This window comes from Lissotriton helveticus, chromosome 2_1 (genome assembly GCF_964261635.1).
Source record: "Lissotriton helveticus chromosome 2_1, aLisHel1.1, whole genome shotgun sequence".
In the NCBI taxonomy this organism is placed as follows: Eukaryota; Metazoa; Chordata; class Amphibia; order Caudata; family Salamandridae; genus Lissotriton; species Lissotriton helveticus.
The window spans coordinates 394,132,177-394,149,276 of record NC_136059.1 but is presented as its reverse complement, the minus strand read 5'-3'; the positions used below and the strand labels follow the sequence as shown (position 1 = coordinate 394,149,276).

Here is a 17,100-nt window from a genome sequence, read left to right as displayed (position 1 = left end):
TTTACTGTTTGGCCAACTTTTCTCGCACTACAACCCCACTCTTTTTACACAGCGACACTACTGTGACACATTTCCCAACGAGAAAGCACGTGATACAAAATACACCTTCCTCTGCATGCACACCACACACACGGATCCCACCCACACACGGATATACTCCATACAAGATCAGCCACGCCTCCATCGTGTGCGCTGCACTCCATTGCAGGGGTGCTGCCAGGGACGTCACCTCACTTAAGGCCAAGGGGATAACGTGTGCCCCGGTGTCTTTGAGAACACCACAAATGGCACCAGAAGAAAAGCATGTGGACAGCCCCTTAATGTTCACTCCCCATCTTTCACGTTTTATGGAGCTGCTGCTCCCCTGGTTCCGGCTCCACTACTCAGCTGCGAGTGATCTGAGGCAAATGCAACTAGCCTCTCACTATCCCGCCAGCTAGCGCTGCGGTACACACTACAGCGCACTTGCTGCTGCACCAATCGTTGCACAGACGCTACTGGATGCACACCTCAGCGTGGACAGTGTTACTCGCATGCACAACAGTTCACTAGTTCTTGCACCAATCACACACACACTCACACACACACTCTCACACACACACTCTCACACACACACTCTCACACACACTCTCACGCACACTCTCACGCACTCTCTCACGCACTCTCTCACGCACTCTCTCACGCACTCTCTCACGCACTCTCTCACGCACTCTCTCACGCACTCTCTCACGCACTCTCTCTCTCTCTCTCTCTCTCTCAGCGAGGCTACATCAGTAGACCCCACGCACACTCCCTCCATCCAACACATCGCCCTCCGTCACAAGACTCTTGCCACTAGTGCAGGCCTGTCCTGTACTTAGTGACACCCAACATTCCCCCACCTCACACGGAGTGTCATGCACCCTGCCTGTCTTAACTATACGGACTTCTGGTGTGTGCTTCTTGTTCAAACGAACCTGATGTGCTGAGACCAATTCTGGGACTATAGCGAGGGCAAGAAAGGAAACTAATTTGTAGCAAACTTCTCAAATGAGACTAATCTCAATTGCAAGACTTCAGATTCTGAAAAAGGTACTTCATATTTGCACTTCTTGTACCAGACAAGTTAGTGACAGTGAATGGGGAAAACAATGGAATGACACAATCCAGTAGAACTGGAGAGGTTGAGAGATGATGTACCAGAAACAGTTATGGACACAACTTCTCTGAACAGTCTCGGAAAAGAAACCCCTGTAAGTACTCATAGAGGCAGAGAGTGGGAAACACTAGACCAACCACGGCTGACACCAGGTCTATAGCTCAAACAGACAAGACTACTGAACACAACGAAGAAGAGACAACCATTAACAACTAAGATAAATCACAATCCCCCTTGAAAGCCACTAAAAGAGATCGTTAGGGTGGGACAAGACCGAATCCTCCTTTTTCACAAAACTACTCTTGCTGCCCATGAATAGCTGCAAAGAGTACACCAGGATAGTGACCCATCTCTCGTACATTGCAACAAAGAGAACGAAGGTGTGACGTTGAGAAAAAGCCCTTCAACGTCATGTTATTTGCAGTTAGTTACATGTTCCTCCAACCTTATATTTTTTCAATTCCCACACCACCAGTTGTTTATAAATAACCCTACCTATTTTAAAAAAGTGATTTAATATATTATCACAAAGAACATCCAATCATCTGGTGCCTGAATGTGAATGGCCTTGCAAACTATCAAAAGAGAAAAGGCGCTATCATATCTGGTCACAAAATCTCCAAAAAGTGTGCTGTTACAGCGAATGCAACTATCTTGTACAGAGTCTGAAAAGACTTACGGCCCGATTCCGATGTCAGACGGACAGGAGTCCGTCCGACATCAATTTGGAACTGGAACCGAACGACCTCCTCTCGTCGGTTCCAGTCCAGGAAGTAGGATGTGACCGAACCCTGTTCGGTCGCAATCCTATTCTTTACAATGAGAGCATGCATTCCGAATAGAATGCATGTTTTCCTTGCAAAGACCAGAGGTGCAGTTCATCCCTGCACCCCATAGCAGGCACCTCAGGGTGCCAGCCCCCGGGTGCAGGGATCACCTTAGGCCGCCTTGCACCCATTGGGGCCTTACTGGTTCCCAAAGTGAAATTCCCAATGCCTTTCTGTGTCGGAAAGGCCAGCACAGAAAGGCAGTGGGAAGCTGCCATTGTGATCCCTCGGCCGAAAAGAGCCAGAAGAGGGATTACTGTAGGCTTTCTGAATGGCGGACGGGCTCTCAGATCCAGTCAGAGGCCATTCAGAAAACCGATTCCGATTCCATTCCGACCGACCCCATCAAAATGGGTTGGTCGGAAAGTAATCTGAACAGGCAATTCCAATGCGATCGGAACGGCTCCGACCGACGGCCGGAGGCGTTCCCAACTGGAATCAGGCCCTCAGTGAGAAAGTTATTTTATCCTCTTGCTCTGAAACGTTCTCAAACATAGACTCTCTTGGTACCCCCTATTACAAGAAAGAAGGGGTTGCAATACAGCTGCACAAGAGGCCAGCAGCCCACATTCAATAGATGTGGATGGATGAAAATGGAAGATGTATATTTGAAACATCGGTTATCCAGAACAATTCATTGATTGTTAGGTTTTTCTGTGCAAAAATCTCTGCACCAACTGAGGAACCGCCGCACACATATGTTTTGATAGTAAATGTGAGAGGGATGGTGGAGTGGCTGGAAAATGAGGAATAATTACTACTACGTGTGGAGGGGGGAGTAAGGAGTTAAATGAGGGACATATACCCAGATAAAGTCTGTTGCTATTCACAAATGTTTTTTCTAAACTTACTACAGTCATGAAAGGACCCAAAACACTGGTAAGTTACTCCAGCTCAGAGCTGAAGCATTTCCTAAAGGGTTTATATTTAACACCTTGCCTCCATTATTTTCTATAGCAGGTTGTTGCAGTACCAGTAGTTGGTCATGCCATGCCAGATGGCACGCATGAAGGGTAAAGTTGCGCACCACGACAGAGTTTTATTTGAAGTGAAAAGATCTTAATTTATTTTTAGAGAAAAGATCATGCAATGATTGAGCCGAACTTATTATTCTCAAAATTCAGTTTATTTTAAAGAGAAACGAGACAACAATATACACGCCTGCTCCTAAGTCTTGCTCATTGATTGTGAAACACTGCAACTCTACGGGGTTTGTGCCAATGAAAAATGGTAGGAAGACATCAAGAAAGTGTCAAACCCTAAGATATTGATGAAACAATATGAAAATATTCCATTGTAATTAATTAAAAATCCATGTTAGACAGCTGGAGATTTCTTTTGTAAATCTCAGATACAACAAATGACAACTTAATCAGACAATCTTTGGTTTAATTTAGAGAAGAGTTTGAAGTAATGCAGATTTGATGTTCCATTTATTGACTGATTAAAGTTCGTGCCAGGGGTTTCATTATTCCAAGGGCATCAGAGACAGTGTCTGTACTCAGGAGACCCAACCTGGTGAGTCTCTGGCCCGTTAGGTTTCTAAAGGGCAATGTTTTCTAGAATGTACATCTTTAGAAAAAAGTGACTTGTCCATCATTAACTCTGCTCTGCAACTGGTCCACACTTTTAGAAACAATTTGCAGTATGTGAAAATACTCCCAAAAAGCAACCCTTGTTTTCTGTGGTTCTCAGGTCTCTTCATGCTTTTTTAAACTCATCCTCTAAATATGCTACTACTGGAGATTTCTGTTTCATGCTTACAGTTGCTGGTCATCCAACTTCTGCTGAGCATCAATTGCAGAAGTACGTTTGTCTTCTTTGTACTCCTCTCTTCAACAGACTGGGGGCAGGAAACCAACCCTGTGTCCCACAAATCATCAAGAGACCCCTGTGGGTGCTAGTCATAAGAATTTCAGAGTCGCTTCAACTACCGGAAGCCAGGATAAGATTGTCCCGATTGGTCCTTTATTTGTCCAGCACGTAAAGGTGAAAGAGAGATGTTAAAAGGAATGGGTAGACAAAGGATCACATAGTAAAGTGCACTATAGAAAACTATTAATATTAGGAGGGACTTGGGTGGGTGTCCTTCGGCATTTTGTTTCTACTTATTTACTACAGCCAGATCTTTCGAACAATAAAAAAACAAGCATTTGCAATGCAGTAGGTCTTGCATTATTGAAAGGTTGAGCTATTGCCATTGCAAATAATACTGCAATGCCAATAGCTCAAACTTTCAGTAATGCTAGACCTTTTGTATTGCAAATGCTTGTTTACTATTAATACATTCAGGCGTGAGCGAGCCGGGGCAGATCTATTAAGTGCCCCTGAGAGGGTGCCCCACGGCTTAATGACGACATCTCCTCCATGAATAAATTGGATTCATTAGCCCTCACAGCGTCCCACTGCAGAAGTCATCTCTGCTAATGGAGACAAGAGGAGGTTATCGTTCATGATGCTGAACTGAAAGTGGATAGGGTATTTCAGATGGCTTTGTCAGTTTTCTGAAAATATCAACTGAATTAAAGGAACACCACCCTTAAAAGGCAGGTCAATGCATGGATTATACTGGGAGAGTCTAATTCAGTTCATGGTCTTTGCATAGACAGATGGGGCTGAAGTGTAAATTGCACAGCGACAGTCATGGTCAATGTATGAAGTGCACATAGACTGTTTGGGACAAGGAATGTTTAAACTAGCTGCAAGCAAAAAAAATTGATTGGAAGAAATAAAATTAAAGAATACCAATAGGCATCTGTCCCTGGCATTTATGAGGAGTATAATATGTGTTATATAAGATCTTCAAAAAATGAGCTTTAAAGCGTGACACATTAAGTATACTTTAGGCCAACCGAACACTAACCTGGTATCCCCCTCAGTCACTGTGAAGCCTAAATTCTTAGTCCATTTGTTTGCTAACCGCTGGAGATGTTGTTCATTAAACCTGCAGCAAATAAGAGTCTGGTACAGGGTACTGATAGAGTGAAATTTAGGCAAGAAAATGAACCGGTCCAACATGTGCCACAAAAAACACTGAAGTGACCCAAATGAAAAGAATATCCTGTTTGAAAACAATTGACCGAGTTGTTTGAAATCGATCTGATGCCCGAATTGTTCATAGCCCTCATGCAGATGCAGAATTATATCAGGACTTAGGCCAAGGGAAGCGTACTGATTAAAAGATGAAATGTTACAATGCATTTTAATTAAAGACCAAATCCTATGATAGACAGCCAGCGTCTTAAACCTGGAACGTTTGAAGTACACTGTATTGATCAGGCCCAAGAATGGGTGACGTAGTGCGATTGGAAAATCCAATACTCAGGAAACAGCAGTCAGTCAGACCCACCCATAACAGACAACAGTCGGCGCCGAAACGAAGAAAGAAAGTACAACCACAGCGAAGGAAGGGTCATACCGCCTGTATCCCGAGTTAACTGCAAATACTGGAGGTCACGACGATGCTTTTTATAGCCCCATTTAAATCTCTGCCACCCAGCCTCAACCTTTTTAAACAAGCGCGCTGTGGGAGCGTGTGAGGCAGAGAGGAGACACCATGCGCTTGCACATCGCCAGTCCGTGCACGCACATGGTTTGTCTCCCTTCGCGCACCAAACCGACAATAGTCTCGCGAAGGCGAAGCAGCGCATGCGCTGCATTTGCTAGGCGAGACCTAAAAAGGAGAACGGGAGTGATTAACAAAGGTAACTTACATTTGTAAGTTGCGTGTATAACTTTACTCTTATACTCTTGGGTAACTACTTCTGGCTATTCACAAAACCTGAGTGTAATAACTTACGCACAGGTGTAAAGAGTGTGTGTGTGTGTGTGTGTGTGTGTGTGTATAGAGTAGAGCCTATGATATTTTAGGTACTGTTTCTTGATTATTTATTTGTTAATTGGAAAGTCTCACTGGAAAGTGTTAATGTCTTTGTCGATAAGATCAATAACAACAATGTAAACCTACATTTCACAAGTTCAATCAACCAATTTAAAGTTAACTTTTCAGTTCTGGAAGTATTTATTAAAGATAAGTACACTGAAACAAGGTTATTCAGAAAAGCAACAGCTGGCAACACGATATTGCATGCCACTAGTTTCCATCCCATACATTCTAAAGTGAGCATCCCATTTGAAGAGATGTTGCGAATAAAAGGAAACTATAGCAACATAGAAGACATTCAAGTTGTCAGAATGAGACAACAGGCAGGGTTTGAGAAACCCCGTTGTTTTTTATAGTACTACCAACTCTGAAGAAAACTAATTCTGTCATCGGATTAATCACAACCTACAAAAATGAGGATGACACCTTGAGGGGTATCACAAGGAAATATTGGCATATGGTAAAAGGAGATCCAGTTATTGGCCAATTAATTCCAAAGAACCCCTCCATCACATATAGAAGAGCATACTCCTTGTGAGATGCTTCAGTAAAAAGTAGTCCTGAAATGATATTGCAACACACTTAGCTTCAACAAGCCAAAGGGTTCCGAAAGTTTAGCAAATGCAAAGCTTAACAATTTGGGATTGACATCACTGAATATATGACCCCCTTTCACGACAGAACTTTTAAAATCTGGGGAGTGAATCATTGCAAAACAGATATATGTACTAACCTGTAAATGAAATCCTAGACATGTGGGGAGCACAAACCTCCAGGTGCATAAAAGAATCCTAAAGCACATCAGGGCTATCAAGAATAGAGATTATTCTTACTCAGTTGCCAGGCACTTTGATGAACACTATAACAATGACGCGACACACGTGCAGTATTTTGTGATAGATACAGTGCGTAAACAATATAGGGGTGGTAACTGGGAGCAGACGCTGACACAAGTTGAGGCGAAATACATCATTAATTTTAATAGGAACTTTCCTAACAGTCTCAATGCTGATGAGGAATTATACACATCTTTGAAGTTTTCATAATCTCGTTTAACTAATCACAGAACCTCCTGTCTCCTACACAGAGGTTGATGATGTGGCATTGTAATCATAATTGAAATTAGGGGTTGTGAATGATTGAAACTTTTTTAGTTTATTTGTTTTAGAGACGGGAGTTACTGCCCACTTCGGCAAATATTATGCCATAATTAGTTAAGTGATAGCACTATAGGAAATTAATTTGGCATCAACATTTACCATAAATGTGCGTCCCGAGGATGTAAAGATTGTGTGAATAATTACAACAGGAATTTTAGACAAAATTATTAGTGTACCATATTGCAAAAGATTTGTACAGATAAATAAGAAAGAGGTGAAAACAATGCATTTGGTTAAAGCAAATGTTTCTATCGACATACACATGGTAAAATTGAGAAGCACAGTATGATATGTTGTTTTATAAAATAATTATGAATTTTGAAAATTGCGACAGATGATCACTGTACATTTTGAAATTGAATTCAGCGCAAATTTGTGGTCTCAGTATTTTCTTAATGTTAGTGAATCACGTGCATATTACTAAAGGGGAAGAAAATGGCGCCGAAATCGCATGTGATCAAGGATGCCTGCAGCTGCTGAAATGCGTGACGGCAGAACAAGAGTGTATGTGTCTGCACCTGGTCATTTGGGCTTGGAGGGTAACAACAGAATGGAGATATATATATATATATATATGCACCACAGCAAAAGATCTCAAAAGTGGCACGCTCTGACTGCTGGTGCCAGCGTTAGTGCTAAGACCATAGCCTTGTTCTCTGCATGCCACGATGAATCATTAGCTGCACCCCATGAAACTCTACTGGTAACTTCATTTATTCGTCAAAAATCAGACACAATAACGCGTTTCAACTTTACGTCTTCTTCATGGTGGTATAGTCTGTTTAGGATTAATTTAAGCAGCAGCGCCCGGCACGAGTAAAAACATTAAAGCAACTACGGTGTAGGCGAGGAGATACCAATCGCCTGCATTTGTACACAACAATAGGAGACTATATGACTGGAGGTCTTAACTCCTAAAGTGCCATGCGTAACTCTGGAAGTGACCAGACAGTGCCATCTGGAAAATGGTGAGTAACTGTCTGGTGAAAATGTATTCACACTGCTGATGCGGCCTTTAATTAAAAAAGGGCATGGAAGCCGGTTTACAACTTCAGATCAGCACTAACATTATGACTGGGAAGCATTGGTTGATGGGGGAATTGTTGGCGCAGAGCAGAAGCACGAATTCACAAAGTACTAGTAATTATGCTGAATACCAATTACAGAGGTAATTCACCATTATGTGAAGGATATAAAATATACAATACACATCTGAGTGTTAATAAAATTCATAAGCTGCAAAATCGTGCATGCAGCCATTAAGGATACAAAAAGACTCTCCAACACAAAGGATAATGGACTACATATCCCAGAATGCGGTCAAACTTATGTAAGTTATGGTAACAATGAACAACAATCGTAAACGGACTATAACACCATGAAGAAGACGTAAAATTGAAACGCGTTGTGGTGTCTAATAGCATGATTTCTGATGGCAGTCGCAAGTAGGTAGTTATAGCTACAATGTAGTTTCCATAAGAAAAGCGTTTTTTGACTTGCCTATATCTTTGAGGAATCAAAACAAAATGTTATGAAAGAAAGTGTGCTGGTGATTCATGTTGCCATGGCACAAGGGTGTCTGTGTTGGCGAATGCCAGCCACAAGTGTGCCAGCAGAAGGAGAGAGCATGAATGTGCCACAACTTGATAAATGTAGAATATTCCTGCCCTCTCACACAACGCAGGATGGTGTCTTGCTGCCATTTAATAAATCTGCCCATATGTGTGTTGTGACTTCTAACTTTAACACAACTTAATCATGTTAGCTCTACTACCAAAAATTACCGTATTACCCCATATTCTACATTCCTGGTGAATTTTATCTCCATCCATTCAGCAATTTTCACACTACGTGTGCTTAAACTATACTCTATGACACGCAAACCACTCCACTATATGATATGACAATTCAATCTATCACGTCTCTCCACTCAACGACACGCCACTTCACGACACTCCTCTCGCCTGTATGACACGACAATCCCTGCCACTGTAGGCCAATCAACTCTCTGACCCTCCACTCTAAGACACTGTACCACATGCCACTCTATGACATGCCACACCCTCTACTGTAACACATCCCACTCCAGTGTATAGCACCCAACTCCACTTTAAGACAGTCCACTCCACTTTATGCCACGCCACTATACGCTATTCCACTCTAGGGACCTGCAGTCTATGCTATTCCACTGTACGCTTTTTCACTCTCAGCCACTTCACTGTACGCTACTCCACTATTCCACTGTACACCTCTCCACTCTACAGTATTTGACTCTATGCCACTTCACTCAACAACACCCTACTCAACTCGACGGCACTCCAGTCTAAGCTATGTTACTATACGCCACTCCACTCTACGCTATTCCATTATATGCCACTCTACTGAATGTCATTCTACTGTACAAATGTACACCACTCCAAGCTAATCCACGCTATCACACACTGCTCAGCTTTACACCACTCCAGTCTATGCCACTCCACTCTACGACATTCTACTCCCCTCTATGCCACTCCACTATGCACTAGTCTAGCAGTCCACTCTAAGGTAGTCCACTGCACGCTATTCCACTCTACACCCCTCCACTTCACTCTACAAAACTCTGCCACATAATACTCCACTCTAGAGCACAACAGTGTACTCCAGTCTATGTGAGTGTACGGCACTCTACTTTCCTCTATGCCACTGTACGACACTCAAAGCAACTTCATGTACTCAACTTCACCCCACTTTACTGCACTCCATTCTCCACACTACTCAATTCCACTGCTTCACTGTACACCACTCCACTCCACTCCACACTAGTCAATATCATTTAGCTCTACAGCACTCTATGCCACTTCACTCTGCCACACTATACCGCCTTCAACTCTACTGCACGTCCACTCCACAACACTTCAATACACTTTGTGGCAGTCCACTCTGTGACAGTTCCGACACTTTACGACACATCGCTGCACTCCACTATGCGACACACCGCTCCACTCTAGGACACTTTACTCCACTGTATCCTAAACTAGTCCTCTCTACAACATATCACTATGACACTCTACCTTACTCTATGCTATGGCACTCCACTCTACGTCACTGGTGATAGTCCACAACACTACTCCACTCTATGACACTTTACTCCACTCTATGCCCCTACACTCCATTGTAGTCACTTTCCAACAACCTACAACACACCACTGCACTCTACTGTATGACACAACACTCCAGTGTATGACAGTTTACTCGGCTCTATGCTACGCCTCCATTCTACTGCACTCTACGCCACTCTACTCTACTTCATGCTACTCCACTCTGACAAATTACCACACTGTACGCTACACCACTTCACTCTAGTCTATTCCACTTTACGACACACTCCTCCACTGTACTGTATGACACTGTGCTTAATGACACTCCAGTCGATGACACTAGGCTTTCCGATTTAGAAATTCTAAAGTTAGAGTTATACACACACACGCACACACACATTAGAAATTCAAAATGTATAGTTCTACCTAAATGTATAATTTATGCAGCACCTTTAAATTTTATAGCGCTCCTCCATAAACTCAGAAGCCACACTACATTAACTATAACTTGCGTTTTCTCCATGCACTGCTTATATCCTTTCATATTAAATCATTTATACCATCTGAAATCATAGAATTTATAACAAGACGTATGACATGGTAAATCACTTGTGAGAACAAAGTGCATTGTAGAGTGACAAGATTTAGTTAATGTAATGTGGCTACCAAGTTCACAAGGTTGTGTATGGAGGTGCCCGAGTTATATTAATCTGAAGGTGGTTTGTAAATTATCAAATTGAGGTATAACTATAACTTTTGAATTTCTAATGTGTGTGTAGTTTATGTCTGGTTTGTATACGAAAAATTAAGTTATACTGATTTAAAGGTTGTGCGTAAATTATAAATGTAAGTTATAACTATAACTTTAGAATTTATAATGTTTCTGTAGATTAAGTTTGGTTTGTATAGAAAGAATAAATAAAGTTTTCCTAACTATAAATAATGTTAACCTTTAGCTTTTTCATTGATATATATATAAATATAAAACTGACATTTCTGGCACATCAAGTGGCCACATAGACTTGCCTTTAACTTCTGAGTCAAATTTCACTTTTGTCACAAGAACAACACTTCAATACAAAGTGACTGTTACTGCAGTTTAAATATAGGCTTCCGAATTGCTGCACATTAACAAACTCCACTCATTAGCGACTGCTGAAAAATGAAGAATTAAAAGGTAGCAGAGGCAAAAGTGACTACAGTTGTTACAACTTTTGCAAAGCGAGATCTAGGGGTAAAATGAATTTCTTATAGAGGATGATAAACTATTTAATACAATTTATGAAACGATGCTAGGATTTCAGAGAAATGCAGCACAAAGCATTACATGGAGGTCAAGCATGCACCAAGCGTGTACAACCCTCTAGGCGGTAAAAAGACCTCAACTATAACTCTACTACTTTAAATAAATGCAATCAGTCTTAACCTTTTGTTTACACCATGATTTAAAGTAGCACTTAAAACGCTCACTTTGAAGTGATCCGTCCCCTTAATACATTACTTATTCTACTTATACCCCACTTCAGGGAGATCCTTCCTGACTCCGGATTACAAGCGGGAGGCATTACAGGTCACCCTTGGAGGAGCCATAACATTCTTGGGGCTTCCAGGCAGGAGGACCATTTGTTGTGGCCTACAGCAACCCAACTGCTGCTTAGAAGACAGTGGAAAAGATACATGTGACTTTTGCATGTGATCTAAAGGCTGGGCTAGTGAACATGTGTTTTATTGGGATTAGTGCCACAGCCTTTCGGATTCATAGAGCTACAAATGACAATAGTTGCTAAGTAAGCAAATTCAACTGGGCACATTATATATAACATACATATTTGTGTGTTCTTCTATAGCGCTCTGTCCTACTTAAGGCCATACCAGAGAGATAGGAGGGGAGGGAAGAGAGGCGGCTGAGGGAGATCAGGATGGATTAATCCATCTATCTGTGTCACAAAAACAAATCCTGTGGTCACGCTGTTGCACGCAGATATGTACAGCTGACTAACCAAAAAATTTACACTTGCAGCAATTTATCATTGGAGCTTTAAGAGTGTAATTTTGAAGGCCCTGCGTGGTACCATATTCATGTGTGATTATCTACTCCAGTTGGTGAAATTTCACTGCCACATTTACACACCAGACTTCTTAGGATTTTAAGTGCTGTAAATAACAGGTGTTACTATTACCCAATGTAATGCTACTGAGTGTAATGACCTCAGGAAGATGGGGGCTGAGTTGGCCTTGCCACAATTCAAATGTGTGGCCTGTACCTCACCGTCGATCTCACGGAGTGTAAACTCATTGAGCCGTCCTTTGGACTTCTTTTTTTTCATTAAAAGGTTGCAAGAACCTCTTTCAATTTCATCGCATTATTTGTGCTAATTATAATCATCAGTTGGAACTTTGTCAATGTTTTATTACTTGGCCAGGTCTGTTTACTGTTCAGAACAGCACAAGGACATTTAGTGCCATATAATCTGGTTCCTTCACCACAACAAAAGCAGAGATACAGGAAGGAGACGCAGTTTTATGGGACAAAAGTCTGGGCCTCAGTGTCTACTTCTACTCTTCAATTGATAGTCTGGTGAAGGAGTGACAGTATGTAGTCAGGGACTGTGACTTCTGACTTGAAATTGGCTGGACCATGGTACACAGCCTGACCACTGCTTGAAATAGAAAAATAGAAGTAGAGGTACTCTGTACCAGAGTGCCTGCTTGTTTCCGAGAAGTGCTGGTACTCTCCAAATAAAAAGTATGACATTTCTCTTGAGAAGTGCCAGTACTCTCTATCTCAAAATAAAAGTGCTGGTACTCAGTACCGAACTGTACCAGCCCATTTAAAGCACTGAGCCTGATTTAGTGAGAGGTGTGGACAGTGCAACAGAATGTGTTGGAACAATATAGTGTCACCTATTGATTGATGTACAGTATCCTAGACAAATACATTGTTTCATCCACTGTGCTTGTGTTTTTACATTACCACTGCTACAATTGCAGTGTGGTGGGAAATGTAGTTTACAGAAACATTGACATCTCGTATATTCATCCCACAGGAACATTGTCAATTAAAGTTTATTTTTGTTAGGGTCGCCGCGTGGGAACGAATTTCCAGTCCATTCTGGATAAAGCGGTTAAGAACTGACATAGGCAAGCAGAAATGCAGCGATCTATAAAGTAATTTGTTCGGGATGCCCAGATGACTCCCTGTCAACGGGACACCAGTTTAATTTAATTTTAGAAATAGGTGAGTTCTGGAAAGGAGAAGATTGGTTTGACTCCATTCGGCCAATAGCACTAACACCTGATTAAATTAATTAATGACTGATTAAAGGACAGCAGAAGATTCGAAAACATGTGACATGGAGCCATATGTACATTAACTGGAGGGATGCAAAACCATAGAAGGGCTTTTGTCCCAGCTCCTTTTCTGTTGTGTGTGTGTCAAACATGTACGTTATGTAATGTTATCAACACGTGCGCTTTTTAACTTTATTGTGAGTGTATATTCAGCAAGTTGTTAATGCGCTGCAAAGTTTCAAGAGAATCGAGCGGATTCAAGTGCATATATAGAACAGCTGCAGGCTGAGTGTACCGGACGGAATATAGAAGCGATATTTGTGTGATAAAAGGCATGAAATTCATAATATGGCTGCAAGTGAGCAATGCACAGAGTTCTCACTTACCAGGAAAGTGCAGACAATTCACGGGACAGCATAGAAAACAAGGACCGACACAGCTGAAAACAGAAGTGTGGAAATGTTTCCTGGGAATCGAAAGAGTTCTTACTGTCCACTCCTCACAGATCACTCACAACTCACTCAGCAGCAGAACCCTCCCAGAAGTTATGTGACAGTGCCCAGAAGCCTACCACGAAACCACGAGGCTGCAGAGAAGACAATACACAAATGCGAGGATAGTCACAATGACTTTAAGCCTAAACACGTTTAAAGCGCCTACGACTGCATGGGAAACAGTGCTTTATAGAGACATTCACTGATGTCTTAACGGCGCTTCTGTGAAACGAGATCGCTCGTCTCTTAGAGCGCCTACGGCTGCGCAGATTGTTAATTAAACCATATCCAACCAGTCTGGGCTCTAAGCAATTAAACTATGTAGGTTACTTACTACTGCTTCTTTTCATTCTGCCGCCTCTCTTACCGCTGTCTGCCAGGGTGGCATGCCGAAAAGCGCCTCTCCTGCCAAAGTCTACAGGAACAAATCCACAAAAACTTAAATAGCGTATATACCACGCCGCAGTTAGCCAGGGAAAGTTTATACGCGTTTTCTGACTGGGAAAAACACGAACTCAGAATAGTGTCTAAGTTTTCCGCTTTGGGCTGCCCTCGCTCGTTTCCTCCGCCTCCCCTTCACATTGGTACAAAACACACGCACACTTGCGAAGAGATCAGATTACAGGACCCACCAGTGATAAACATGTTGAGGAACTTGGAGGTAGGAGAGCACAGCCCGGGCTCACGCATGCACATGGAAATCAAAGTGCCATGCAAAAGGTACCTTGAACGTGGCCTTTTCCCGCACTAGTGAGACACTGTAATCCCAGAGGAGCGGCGAGCTCCCTTCCAGCCGCGGTAATCCTTCGCTCCAGGCGATTCTGGCCGGGGATCAGCAGCGGCAGCCGCCCAAGCCTCCTCCCATTTCTCGCCTCTCTGATTCTGTCAGATTGTGCGAGGGAAGGCGCCCGCTCCCGCTGCCCCCGTGCCCCGGCTCCGGGCTCCAGCGGTAGCGCGCTGACACTGGTCACCACTGTGGGCGGGGATCGCCCTGCTGCTCGGGCTGCAAGACGAGCAGGACTGGAGGGAAATGGGGAAAAAAAAGCTCTCAGCACATTCCTAAGAGCTCCGACGGCGGCCGCCGCCCCCTCCCCTCGGCCTGTCAGTGGGAGCTGAAGCGCAGCGCCGTGCGTGTCACTTTTCACCGTGCTCCGGGGCTCCTTCTAGAGGAAAACACTGGCTGGTGCCGCGGGTTTCACTCTCGCAGCGCGCTGAGAGCGGGAGACCAGAGGGGCTTTCACGTGTGCGCCACAGACGGAGGGAGCCAGCAAAAATGACAAAGCACATCGCGGCTGCACGTAACAGGTTCTTCTTCACTTCTACAGAACTGTGCGTCCTCCTACTAGTAAAAGGAGGCAGACACGTGTAGTTGGTGCGCAGCCACAGTGCAGCCAGACACTTTGAACGGTTCAGGCTCGCCACCCCGCCCCATGTAAACAAAAACGCAACTTTTGTTTTTAGATGATTTGTTAGTTTTCTCTTTGCCTTTTCGCTGCCCTGCTTTGTAATAAATCATAGGCTTGTTTCATACTATTCTTTCACGCATGTATTCTTTCCTCCAATGTCCTTTTGACTTTTTGTTTTTCTTTGACTGGTATTCCCCTTGTTTATTTTTTTCTCTCTAAGGCTTCTATTCATTTACGTTATGTTATGTTATGTTATTTATATTTTTAAAGCGCACTGATACCCCAGCAAAGGGGCGTCCAGGCACTCAGACAGGTACTATAACATAACAGGCAGGAATAAAAAAGGGCTATTCAGAAGTGGAGAACAAGTCCTCTAGAAACCCCACTTCCAGGGCTTTAAGTGGGATGGAAAAACTTGGGGGGGGGGGTTTCCGCAAAGGGGCGTGGCCAATGTCATTAAGGGCATGGTTTAAAAACAGGTAAGCAAAAAGTCTGCGCTTAGCATAGTGTGCCGCCCGACTTGTATTTTGCTGTTTACTGTTTTACAAGTAACATCATACCTACATCAAGTCAGGACTATTGGCTCTGTCAATAGTTGTTAGTTGCATAAGATAAATAAGCAGCAACTATGGCTTGTTATATAGAATATTGAGAAAGCTTCCTCTTAACCCCTTGCACGCTGATGACGGAACCGCTCCGTCATCAGCTGCGGGTGCGCTGTGCTGATGACGGAGCGGTTCCGTCATGGCCCGCCCCGCTCAATAGAACGCTCATGCATAGTGTGCCGCCCGACTTGTATTTTGCTGTTTACTGTTTTACAAGTAACATCATACCTACATCAAGTCAGGACTATTGGCTTTGTCAATAGTTGTTAGTTGCATAAGATAAATAAGCAGCAACTATGGCTTGTTATATAGAATATTGAGAAAGCTTCCTCTTAACCCCTTGCACGCTGATGACGGAACCGCTCCGTCATCAGCTGTGGGTGCGCTGTGCTGATGACGGAGCGGTTCCGTCATGGCCCGCCCCGCTCGATAGAACGCTCATGCGCGGCGCGAATTCCGCGCCTGCGCTGAGGGTTCTATTGAGCGGGGCGGGCCATGACGGAACCGCTCCGTCACCAGCATAGCTCAACCGACGCTGGTGACGGAGCGGTTCCGTCACCAGCATGCGGCCGCCGCGCGGCCGCCCCGCCCCCTTAGCACTGCGGCGGAATAGCCGCCGCAGTGAAGGGGTTAAAGCCCTGGTGACACCACAACAATGTTCCTGCTCCTGAGTTTGAAAAAGAGAAGGGGAATCCAGAGAGAAAATGACTCTCTTTAAAGGATTTCCCTTTCCCTACAATGCTCCCCTAGCATGACGTCATGTCGTAACTTCTCCACTGGTGATAAGTGAGCAGTGTGAGCGTGCGCACATGGATGTGCCTGCTGTCACTGCTGTCTAGAAAAAAACGGACCGCCTGTGCCAGGGCACAAAACAGAGCCTGATAGAGACCCGTTTCGAGGCCTCCTTAAAAAAACTGCCGGTGCTCAGACCTGATGAGAGCCGGCTCACTTAAAGCCCTGCCCACCTCTCCCCTACCAACAAATCCAAAAACGTTTCCTACCCTTTCCATCTGCCGCCCCTTTTTCAGAATGTTCCTTCAGTGGTATAGTGAAAGAAACTGGGTAATAAATTAAGAGGGGTGAGACCCCACTCAAATAATAAACACATTCCTTGTCTGGTTGAACGCAAGGGTCACTAAATAAACCTATGCTTAACCCTCTGATAGCTTGGCACCAAAAGCACGCAGGCTTAACTTACATGCAATGTAAAACACTTGAA

General features: G+C 43.5%; 1 protein-coding gene across 8 annotated transcripts in view; it reads right to left on the bottom strand.

Moving 5' to 3' along the window:
* GHR (growth hormone receptor) overlaps positions 1–15,199 on the bottom strand; it is a 1,023,550-nt gene extending 1,008,351 nt beyond the window's left edge. Inside the window, exons 1-2 of one of the 8 annotated variants that reach the window (XM_078675017.1) lie at positions 14,595–14,970; positions 13,763–13,815 (exon numbers count right to left, since the gene is read on the bottom strand). The gene's annotated coding sequence lies outside the window, so the exon portion shown is untranslated. Of the gene's footprint in view, positions 1–13,762; positions 13,816–14,237; positions 14,416–14,502 lie in introns of those variants that run through there. The other 7 variants (XM_078675019.1, XM_078675015.1, XM_078675021.1 and 4 more) reach the window with 7 other exon arrangements.
* Positions 15,200–17,100: the final 1,901 nt, after the last annotated feature.